Source organism: Gossypium hirsutum, chromosome A10 (genome assembly GCF_007990345.1).
Source record: "Gossypium hirsutum isolate 1008001.06 chromosome A10, Gossypium_hirsutum_v2.1, whole genome shotgun sequence".
NCBI classification, from domain to species: domain Eukaryota; kingdom Viridiplantae; phylum Streptophyta; class Magnoliopsida; order Malvales; family Malvaceae; genus Gossypium; species Gossypium hirsutum.
The window spans coordinates 90,535,426-90,547,870 of NC_053433.1; the positions used below are offsets into that span (position 1 = coordinate 90,535,426).

Sequence of the window (12,445 nt, forward strand, 5' to 3'; positions counted from 1 at the left end):
AATGCCATTGCATGCTAAATATGAAGCTTGTTAATGATGCATGTGATGGTGGCTTGATGATTCTTGAACCTCCTTTTTAGCATTTTTGAGTGAGCACATATGTGCATTGGTTGCTAAATGGAGAAGAATCGGCTAGCAAGTTGTGTGCTAAGGCCGAATATAACTTTTGCATGTTAATGAGCAATGCATGTGTTAAATTGATGGAAAGGGAGAGGATGCTTTACTAGTGTGTATATGTGTGTATTAGCCAAGTTTTGAACTTGAAACAAAAGGGTGTTTAGTCAATACAAGTGACCATACTTGTAGAATGTATTAAGTGTTGAAATCGGCCCCAAAATAGACATGCATATTCGGCCAAGGGGGAAAAATTAGCTAAAATGTTGAGTTTGATTCATGATTCCGTACATATGTGACTTTAATGTCTAATGTATAAATATGGGCTAAGTGCCTTGTGTTCCTCTTTTCGATGCTCAAATGATTAAATCAATTTATTTGTTTAATTAAGCTCAAGAGCAAAGGGGAACTAAATCCGATAAAGGGAAGGAAAAAGTGGTCGAATAGCTATCGGAATCGTTCGACAACACCCGAGGTAAGTTCTTGAGTAAGAGAGCTTAAATTAAGATTTGATTAGATCATGTTTTAAGCAAATCAAAATCATGCTCTTTGTGTGTGTGGCTATTGAGCCGAAATTGCAAGAATGATAAGTGTCTTGTGTTTGAGTTTTGCTAACGAAAATGAAATACGAATGTGCCATGATTTATGATTAAATGTGCATGGTTATTTGAGTGATGTCCGGGCTAAGTCCTGAAGGCTTTGTGCTAAGTGACCATATCCGGACTAAGATCCGAAGGCATTTGTGCGAGATACTAATTCCGGGCTAAGCCCGAAGGCATTTGTGCGAGTTACTAAATCCGGGTTAAGTCCCGAAGGCATTTGTGCGAGTTACTAAATCTGGGTTAAGTTCCGAAGGCATTTGTGCGAATTACTATAACCGGGCTATGTCCCGAAGGCATTTGAACGAGGAGCTATATCCGGTTAAATTCCGAAGGTACGTGATTTGGGAATGAATGAACTTGCTGTAAAATTCCAGTTAATACTCTCGAAACATCCCAACATTGAGGTATGTTTCGTATGTGCTTGAATTTAGTTGAGCCCTTACAAATAAGTATTCGCTCAGTTGATAAACGAGCTACCGGCCTTTGGCTGAGTTGATCTTTTGTGTATGTACATAAGGGTTGATAATGTGAAGCAAGTACGATATCGTAAATTTGTGCATATGAAATTATCCGTTTAGCTATATGAATGCTATACTTTTGTTGTGCTGGAATTCCTTGCTCAAAACTTACTAAGCATAAATTGCTTACTCCGTTTCATTGCTCCTCTGTTTTATAGATTTGGTTCTCCAGCTATCGGACTCGGGATCTTGAGGTCCAAGTCGCCCACACTATCAAAGCCCCCTTTTGGTACAATTTTGGTTGAACTTCGAAATGGCATGTATGGGACTACCCGTTTGTTGTGGGTCGTGGACCCTTTGGACTTGTATAAATTTTGGATAGCCATGCAAAAATGGCTTATATGTGTTTGAGTATATTGTTATAATCATTTGGTGTGGATATGCTTGACAAGGATTGGCCTTGGGGATGGTTAATCACTTTCATAAATTGTGCTATTTATGCAAAAAGGGCTAGTTGAATCATGGAAACCATGAAATAGGTAAAGTCTACCTTAAAGGCAGATGCTGACAGCAGCAGTGATGTAGATTTGGAAAATCACTAAAAATAGTAGGAAGGGAATTAAATAGTGAATAAATTGTGTAAAAAAACCTTGTTGAATCTACTTTCATAGGAAAGTAACGAAACAATCATACGGATTGTATGTTAAGAGATATTCAGGTTCTCGTGAGACAGGGCCAGAACGGTTTCTGGATTTCCTGTTCCGACTTTGGAAATTCATTACAAATTAACCGGAGATAATTAGGAGTCATATCATATATGGATAGATTCCTCTCTGAGTCTAGTTTCTATAGAAATAAACGGCATCAGTATTGGAGCCCTGTACAAGGAGATATCCAAGTCGTAATACGCAAAGGTCAGGGTAGTCGATCCCTGTAACATGGGAGACTTTGACTAATAAACTGTACTAATTGGCCCGACCAAAACTTATAGAAAAAAATATGTAGATGGGCATATGAGTCTATTTTCAGGGAAAAATCACGAAACTGATTTTCGAGTTGTGAAACTCAAGATATGATTTTTAAAGCGACTAGTACGCAGATTGGCAGTGTCTGGGAAATATTTTTATAAGGGGTTTAAAGTCTGTTAACACCTCGTGTTCCACTCCAGTGTCGGTCTCGGGTTCGGGGTGTTACATTTGATTGGTATCAGAGCTACGGTTTAGTTGATTCTAGGACTACCGTAATGCGTTGGGTCTAGCTATACATGCCATTTTATGTGATTACTTGATAGTGTGGTGATTTCTGACAATTGTAAATGTGTTTATTTATAGTAATGGATCCTGATCCCGACCGAGAGGTAGCTGATGATCTTGAGAGTGTAGCGCTTGCTCCCGCACAAGGGACAGCACCGGCAGACTCTCAACCTAATGCTAGTAACCCGAATGATGAAGCTAGACAAGCTTTCTATAGCGTGATGAATGATTGGTTCAACCAATACATTCGAACTAATACGGCTGTCCCACAACCTCCATTCCCAACTAATACCACCCCCGCACCTACAATACCTCCGGTAACTGACCAAATAAGGTCAAATAAGCCCCCAGTTGACAGAATCCGAAAACATGGGGCTACTGAATTTAAGGCTACGGATAGCGACGATGCCGAGCAAGCTGAATTTTGGTTGGACAACACTATCCGGGTACTCGATGAGCTATCTTGTACACCCGATGAATGCCTAAAGTGTACTATCTCCTTGCTACGCGATTCTGCCTACTATTGGTGGAGTACTCTGACTTCTGTTGTGCCCCGAGAGCAAGTAACTTGGGAGTTTTTGCAAACTGAGTTTCGAAAAAAGTATATCAGTCAGAGATTTGTTGATCAAAAACGGAAGGAATTTCTTGAGCTTAAGCAAGGTTCTATGTCAGTTACTGATTACGAACGAAAATTTGTTAGACTTAGTAGATACGCTCGGGAATGTGTTTCGTCCGAGGCTATTATGTGTAAACGCTTCGAGGATGGGCTGAATGAAGATATAAAAATGTTCGTTGGCGTTCTTGAAATACGAGAGTTCGTAGTACTTGTCGAGCGAGCTTGTAAAGCCGAAGAGCTTAGAAAAGAAAAACAAAAAGTTGATGAGGGAACTGGAGAGTTTCGTAAAAGATCCTCGGGAAAGTCTCTTCAACAGGCATCGAAGAAATTTCGAGATGATGTGGGCTGGTCGAGAGGCACTTCGGGCCTTTTTAGACGAGATCGTGATCGACCCCCTGTGGGTACACGAGGCACTTCGGTCGCCAGTGTTGGGGATGAACGTCGAGACAGAATGAAATGTCAATATTGCGGTAAATGGCATTCGGGGAGTTGTAGATTCCCTGACCGCTCCTGTTACAAGTGCGGATCAGTTGACCACTTCATTAAAGATTGCCCGAGGTTGTTTGAACAGAATGTAAATCAGAGTGGGAAACCGGGTGCTACCACTGCTCGAGGTAGACCATCTGAAAATACGGGCAATGCTGGTGGTGGTCAGAGAGGATCTAGAGATGCTACGACCAGATCCGAGGCTCGTGCGCCTGCTAGAGCTTATGCTATACGTGCCCGCGAGGATGCTTCTTCGCCTGATGTTATTACTGGTACTTTTACTCTCTTGGATACTAATGTAATTGCTTTGATTGACCCTGGTTCTACTCATTCTTACATATGTGAAACCTTAGCATCCAGTAAGACTTTACCTATTGAGTCTACTGAATTCGTAATTCAGGTGTCAAATCCCTTGGGTCGTTACGTGCTTGTCGACAAAGTGTGTAAGAAATGTCCCCTAGAAATTCGAGGTTCCTGTTTTCCGGCGGACTTGATGCTTTTGCCGTTTGATGAATTTGATGTTATTCTTGGTTCGGATTGGTTGACCGCGCATGATGCGGTTGTGAATTGCAAAAGCAAGACTATTGATTTGAGGTGCGGAAATAACGAAGTAATCCGAGTTAAGTCTACGGACTTGGAGGGGATGCCAGCTGTAATATCAGCAATGTTGGCCCAGAAATATGTAAGAAAAGGGTGTGAAGCATACCTTGCGTATGTACTGGATGACAAAGAATTAGACAAGAAACCCGAATCTGTGAATACCCGGATGTTTTTCCTGAAGGATTACTGGGTTTACCACCTGTTCGGGAGGTAGAGTTTGGTATTGAGCTTGTACCTGGGACTACGCCGATTTCGATAGCTCCGTATCGTATGGCACCAACCAAGTTAAAAGAGTTGAAAGCTCAGTTGCAAGAATTGACGGATAGAGGTTTTGCTCGACCAAGTTTCTCACCTTGGGGTGCACCAGTATTGTTCGTGAAAAAGAAGGACGGAACCATGAGGTTGTGCATTGACTATCGTCAACTGAATGAAGTGACGATAAAGAACAAATATCCGTTACCACGTATCGATGATTTGTTCGACCAACTGAAGGGAGCCTCAGTGTTCTCAAAAATAGATTTGAGATCGGGCTATTATCAGTTGCGAATTCGAGATTCGGACATACCCAAAACTGCCTTCAGAACGAGATATGGTCACTACGAGATCTTAGTGATGCCGTTTGGGCTCACTAATGCCCCTGCGGTATTTATGGATTTGATGAATCGGATCTTCAGACCATATTTGGATCGGTTCGTAGTTGTGTTCATTGATGACATCTTGGTCTATTCAAGAGATGAGACCGAACATGCTGAGCACCTGAGACTGGTGTTGCAAATTTTGCGGGATAAGCAGTTATATGCTAAGTTCAATAAGTGTGAGTTCTGGTTAAGAGAGGTTAGCTTCTTGGGTCATGTGGTATCCGCATCAGGTATTCGAGTTGACCCGAACAAAATTTCAGCCATACTTAACTGGAAGCCTCCAAGAAATATCACCGAAGTTCGGAGCTTCCTGGGACTCACCGGTTATTACCGACGATTTGTCAAAGGTTTCTCGATGATAGCCACACCAATGACGAAGCTACTTCAAAAGGATGTTAAGTTCGAATAGACGGAGAAATGTCAGAAAAGTTTTGATCAACTAAAAACTTATTTGACTGAAGCTCCAATTTTAGTGCAACCTGAATTAGGCAAAGAGTTTGTCATTTATAGTGACGCATCCCTACTTGGGTTGGGTTGCGTATTGATGCAAGAAAGTCGAGTGGTGGCCTATGCGTCGAGACAATTAAAGCCACATGAGAAAAAATTATCCGACCCATGATCTTGAACTAGCTGCCATCGTATTTGCTTTAAAAATATGGCGACATTATTTGTTTGGTGAGAAGTGCCATGTATTTTCGGATCACAAAAGTCTCAAATATTTGATGACTCAGTGAGACTTGAATCTGCGACAAAGACGTTGGCTTGAGTTGTTGAAAGATTACGAGCTTGTCATTGATTACCACCCGGGAAAGGCTAATGTGGTTGCGGACGCCTTAAGCCGGAAGTCATTGTTTGCTTTACGAGCGATGAATGTGCATTTGTCTGTTCTACCCGACAATGTGTTAGTAGCTGAATTAAAAGCCAAACCATTATTGACTCATCAAATTCGTGAAGCTCAGAAAGTCGATGATGAATTGGTTGCAAAACGGGCTGAGTGTGTTCCGAACAAGGAATCGGAGTTTCAAATTGATGATGATGATTGTTTGAGGTTCAGAAGTCGTTTGTGTGTTCCAAGGAATTTGGAACTCATTTCGATGATTCTGAACGAAGCCCAATGTAGCCGAATGTCAAGTCACCCGGGGAGTACGAAAATGTACAACGATTTGAAACGTTGGTTTTGGTGGCATGGTATGAAACGAGACATCTCCGACTTTGTTTCGAGATGTTTAATATGTCAACAAGTGAAAGCAGAACATCAAGTGCCTTCAGGATTACTTCAGCCGATCATGATACCCGAGTGGAAATGGGATCGAGTCACAATAGACTTTGTGTCCGGACTGCCATTCTCAACAAGTAAGAAGGATGCGATTTGGGTTGTTGTTGATAGACTGACTAAGTCGGCTCACTTTATCCCCGTGTGTACGGATTTTTCATTGGATAAACTAGCCGAATTGTATGTTTCTCAGATTGTGAGATTACACGGGGTACCTATTTCTATCGTGTCGGATAGAGATCCGAGATTCACCTCGCGATTTTGGAGGAAATTGCAAGAAGCTTTGGGTACCAAGCTACATTTAGCACTGCTTTTCATCCCCAAACCGATGGTCAATCTGAGCGGATAATTCAGATACTTGAGGATATGTTGAGATGTTGCATCCTCGAGTTCAGTGGTTCATGGGAACGGTATTTACCTTTGATTGAATTCGCTTACAATAATAGTTTTCAATCAAGTATTAAGATGGCACCTTACGAGGCTTTGTACGGTCGTAAATGCCGTACACCATTGTTTTGGACCGAGCTCGGTGAAAGTAAAATTTTTGGAGTTGATTTGATTAAGGATGCTGAACAGAAAGTAAAGGTAATCCGTGAAAGTCTGAAAGCAGCCACAGATCGTCAAAAATCGTATGCGGATTTGAAACGAAAGGACATTGAATATCAGGTGGGAGATAAAGTGTTCCTTAAAGTTTTGCCTTGGAAAAAGGTACTCAGGTTTGGCCGTAAGGGCAAGTTGAGCCCGAGATTCATTGGGCCGTACGAAATCTCCGAACGAGTTGGTCCGGTTGCGTATAGATTGATTTTGCCCCCTGAGCTTGAAAAGATTCACGGCGTCTTTCATGTTTCGATGCTTCGACGCTATCGATCTGATCCATCGCACATAATTAGCCCATCAGAGGTTGAAATTCAAGCCGATATGAGTTATGAAGAAGAGCCGATGAGTATCCTAGCTCGTGAAGTGAAGGAGTTGCGAAACAAAAGGGTTCCGTTAGTGAAGGTGTTATGGCTCAAACACGGGATCGAGGAAGCTACTTGGAAAACCGAGAGCTCGATGAAAGAACGATACCCAAACCTATTTACCGGTAAGATTTTCGGGGACGAAAATTTCTTAAGTGGGGGAGAGTTGTGACAGCCCAAAATTAACCCTAGTCGGGAAGTGGTTTCGGGACCACAAAACCGAGTCATAAAAATAATTGATTTCCATATTCTATGCTTATTATGTGTGTACATGAGTATGTGGAAGTTTCATTCTCCAATTTTGCCAATTGCATGAGAAATTATTAAATAGGGATTGATATGAGACATGGTGAAAATATGATAGGCTAATTTAAAATGGTCTATTAATGCATGTTGTGAAAATGATGGGTTTGCATGTCAAATTACCCAAAATTTGAGCTAGTGGTTGGCCATGCTATGGGTGGAAACATGTTGGGAACATGTTGGCCTAGTGAGGTATGTAGGAAAAAAATAAAATAAGGGGCATGGGCATAAAATAATGAAAAGGAGTATGATGAATACAAAAAAAAAATGTGTGTAGTTGTTTCCCCCCGCCATTGCCGTGAGCTAAAGAAAAGAAAGGAGAAAATTTTTGTTCATCCTTTCTCATCTTCATTTAGCCGAAACTAGAAAGAAAAAAAACAAAGAAAAAAAATGCTCATCCTTTGGTTCATCCTTGGCCAAAAATTTTAAGGAGGAAGGAAGAAGAAAGGTTGAAGAGGTTCGGCCATGCATGTAGCTAGGCTAAGGTATGTTTGATGATGTTCCATGAGATGCATGCATGTTTTAGTTGTTAGCTTGAGTTCTACCTAGCCCATGGTCTAAATCTTGCTATGTGATGGAAATGACACTCGGCCATGGATGCATCATTCTTGGTTGATGTTTGATGTTGTGGTGATGAGGCATGAGGATGAGTTAAGATTCGGCCTAGGTGGAGTTTGTGTTAATGCCATTGCATGCTAAATATGAAGCTTGTTAATGATGCATGTGATGGTGGCTTGATGATTCTTGAACCTCCTTTTTAGCATTTTTGAGTGAGCACATATGTGCATTGGTTGCTAAATGGAGAAGAATCGGCTAGCAAGTTGTGTGCTAAGGCCGAATATAACTTTTGCATGTTAATGAGCAATGCATGTGTTAAATTGATGGAAAGGGAGAGGATGCTTTACTAGTGTGTATATGTGTGTATTAGCCAAGTTTTGAACTTGAAACAAAAGGGTGTTTAGTCAATACAAGTGACCATACTTGTAGAATGTATTAAGTGTTGAAATCGGCCCCAAAATAGACATGCATATTCGGCCAAGGGGGAAAAATTAGCTAAAATGTTGAGTTTGATTCATGATTCCGTACATATGTGACTTTAATGTCTAATGTATAAATATGGGCTAAGTGCCTTGTGTTCCTCTTTTCGATGCTCAAATGATTAAATCAATTTATTTGTTTAATTAAGCTCAAGAGCAAAGGGGAACTAAATCCGATAAAGGGAAGGAAAAAGTGGTCGAATAGCTATCGGAATCGTTCGACAACACCCGAGGTAAGTTCTTGAGTAAGAGAGCTTAAATTAAGATTTGATTAGATCATGTTTTAAGCAAATCAAAATCATGCTCTTTGTGTGTGTGGCTATTGAGCCGAAATTGCAAGAATGATAAGTGTCTTGTGTTTGAGTTTTGCTAACGAAAATGAAATACGAATGTGCCATGATTTATGATTAAATGTGCATGGTTATTTGAGTGATGTCCGGGCTAAGTCCCGAAGGCTTTGTGCTAAGTGACCATATTCGGACTAAGATCCGAAGGCATTTGTGCGAGATACTAATTCCGGGCTAAGCCCGAAGGCATTTGTGCGAGTTACTAAATCCGGGTTAAGTCCCGAAGGCATTTGTGCGAGTTACTAAATCCGGGTTAAGTCCCGAAGGCATTTGTGCGAATTACTATAACCGGGCTATGTCCCGAAGGCATTTGAACGAGGAGCTATATCCGGTTAAATTCCGAAGGTACGTGATTTGGGAATGAATGAACTTGCTGTAAAATTCCAGTTAATACTCTCGAAACATCCCAACATTGAGGTATGTTTCGTATGTGCTTGAATTTAGTTGAGCCCTTACAAATAAGTATTCGCTCAGTTGATAAACGAGCTACCGGCCTTTGGCTGAGTTGATCTTTTGTGTATGTACATAAGGGTTGATAATGTGAAGCAAGTACGATATTGTAAATTTGTGCATATGAAATTATCCGTTTAGCTATATGAATGCTATACTTTTGTTGTGCTGGAATTCCTTGCTCAAAACTTACTAAGCATAAATTGCTTACTCCGTTTCATTGCTCCTCTGTTTTATAGATTTGGTTCTCCAGCTATCGGACTCGGGATCTTGAGGTCAAAGTCGCCCACACTATCAAAGCCCCCTTTTGGTACAATTTTGGTTGAACTTCGAAATGGCATGTATAGGACTACCCGTTTGTTGTGGGTCGTGGACCCTTTGGACTTGTATAAATTTTGGATAGCCATGCGAAAATGGCTTATATGTGTTTGAGTATATTGTTATAATCATTTGGTGTGGATATGCTTGACAAGGATTGGCCATGGGGATGGTTAATCACTTTCATAAATTGTGCTATTTATGCAAAAAGGGCTAGATGAATCATGGAAACCATGAAATATGTAAAGTCTACCTTAAAGGCAGATGCTGACAGCAGCAGTGATGTAGATTTGGAAAATCACTAAAAATAGTAGGAAGGTAATTAAATAGTGAATAAATTATGTAAACAAACCTTGATGAATCTACTTTCATAGGAAAGTAACAAAACAATCATACGGATAGTATGTTAAGAGATATTCAGGTTCTCGTGAGGCAGGGCCAGAACGGTTTCTGGATTTCCTGTTCCGACTTTGGAAATTTATTAGAAATTAACCAGAGATAATTAGGAGTCATACCATATATGGATAGATTCCTCTCTGAGTATAGTTTCTATAGAAACAAACGGCATCAGTATTGGAGCCCTGTACAAGGAGATATCATAGTCGTAATGCGCAAAGGTCAGGGTAGTCGATCCCTGTAACATGGGGTATTTTGACTAATAAACTTTACTAATTGGCCCGACCAAAAATTCTAGAAAAAAATATGTAGATGGGCATATGAGTCTAGTTTCAGGGAAAAATCATGAAACTGATTTTCAAGTTGTGAAACTCAAGATATGATTTTTAAAGCGACTAGTACGCAGATTGGTAGTGTCTGGGAAATATTTTTATAAGGGGTTTAAAGTCTGTTAACACCTCGTGTTCGACTCCAGTGTCGGTCTCGGGTTCGGGGTGTTACAAAAAGCATATTTAAACACCTAAGGAGGCACTTAAGAAGGGGACGCAGAGTAGGAAGCAAGGAATTACTCAAAGAAAGCTGATTGATCCATCTTAAGAGCCGGATTCATCATCAAGATTGGAGATCTCCCTTCAAGTTCCTTCAGGAGTTTTAGGCTTTCTTATGTTTTGTTATCTTTATGCTTTTGAGATGTTTTCTTTCATAAATATGAACTAAACCCTCTAAATACCTAAGGGGAATGAAACCTAAGACAGATCTTGTTATTATTATTTGAATTGTGTGATAAATATTTGACTTGTTCTTAATTAAGTGTTCTTAATTCTTATTTTAATATTTCAGGATATTGATTCAAGTTGACGCTCTTATTCAGAGGAGGAATAGTCCCTGTTTAAGAGTAAAATTGTCATAATTAAGCAGAGTTGATTGCACGCCTAGAGATAGAGTGACAAGATTTTGTCGGATTAGGGTGAAACCTAATAAGGGAATCCATAGATCGAGTTAATGCAATTCTAGGGTGTTAATTAGAAAGATATTTCAATTATCCAACCTAGGGTTAGGCGTTATTAGTCTCGAGAGAGATAATAATATAACTTAGGGATTTCTACGGATCAAGTCAAATGAATAAATCGTCTGATTCAGAGTCAAATAACAAGTGAAGTCTAGGTGGATTTATCCTTAGGTATTGTCTCAATCAATCAAATTTTCCCAAAAGTATTTTCCCAAGTTTTCTTTCTATGTATTCTTAGTTAGTAATTAGTTTAGATAACCAATCCTCTTAATTTTTAGGCTAGATAATAAAAAGGAAGTAAATACTAGTACTCATAGTTCCTTTGGGTTTGACAATCTGGTCTTGCTGAACGATACTACTGTTTGATAGGTACACTTGCCTTAATCGTGATAATAAGTTAGTCTCAAGAACGTTTCATTTATAAATCTTTAAAACCTATTACGAATATCACACAATCAAGTTTTTGGCACCGTTGCCGGGGAACTAGGATATTAGGAACACTCGATTTTTATTGCTTTAGTCATTTTACTTTTATTGTAATTTAACTTTTTATTTTCTTTTGTAATTCTTCATTTATTTTCTTCTGACAGGTTTTTCTAGTTTATGACCAGAAGAAACCCGTCAGGACCACTACTTTTTGATGGTGAGATCGACCACACAGTTCGCTGAAATCGGAGAGAAATAAGGGGAAGCCTAAGATACGCAAAGGACGAGCAAGAGGATGATACTTCAACCACAACCCAGGAGATGGTTGAAAACCAAGAAAATCCGCTACCTCCTGCGATTGCTGCTGATCTAGTAAATTAGAATCCTGCTCCAGGCATTATGTATGATTATGCTGACCCTAATTTAACAGGAACTGAGTCAAGTATAGTTAGACCTGCTATTGCTGCAAATAATTTTGAACTAAAACCTAACACAATTCAAATGATACAACAATTTGTTCAGTTTGATGGTTTGCAGGACGAGGATCCCAATGCTCACTTGGCAAATTTCCTAGAATTTTACGATACCTTTAAAACTAATGGCATTTCTGATGACGCCATTCGCCTTCGGTTGTTCCCTTTTTGTTAAGGAATACGGCTAAACAATGGTTGAACTCTTTACCACGAGGGTCAATCAGTACTTTGGAGCAAATGACCGAAAAGTTTTTATTAAAATATTTTCCGCCGGCTAAAATAACCAAATTACATAATGATATCTCTTCTTTTGTACAGATGAATTTAGAAACACTCTACAATGCATGGGAGAGATACAAGGACCTTTTGAGAAGGTGCCCTCACCATGGGTTACCACTTTGGCTACAGGTTCAAACGTTTCATAATGGCCTGAATCCTTCGACTCGGCAAATGATTGATGCAGCCGCTGGAGGAACTATCAATAATAAGACACTTGAAGTGGCTTGCTAATTTATTGGGGAGATGTCACAGAATAACTATCAGTGGCAAGTTATGAGAACAAAGTCGAACTCTGTTACTATGCTAGCTAACCAAGTAGAACTCTTAAATAAAAAGATTGACAGTTTGTGTGGTTCTACTCAGGTACATCCAGTGATGAGGTGCGATTCGAATGGAGGAGGAGCATGC

General features: G+C 40.0%; 1 non-coding gene across 1 annotated transcript; it reads right to left on the bottom strand.

Annotated features, from left to right (window-relative positions):
- Positions 1–12,044: 12,044 nt before the first annotated feature.
- On the bottom strand, positions 12,045–12,150 carry LOC121209025 (small nucleolar RNA R71). The gene has a single exon (XR_005904143.1). It is a non-coding gene; the product is annotated as a small nucleolar RNA R71 (small nucleolar RNA).
- Between the last annotated feature and the right edge of the window lie 295 nt (positions 12,151–12,445).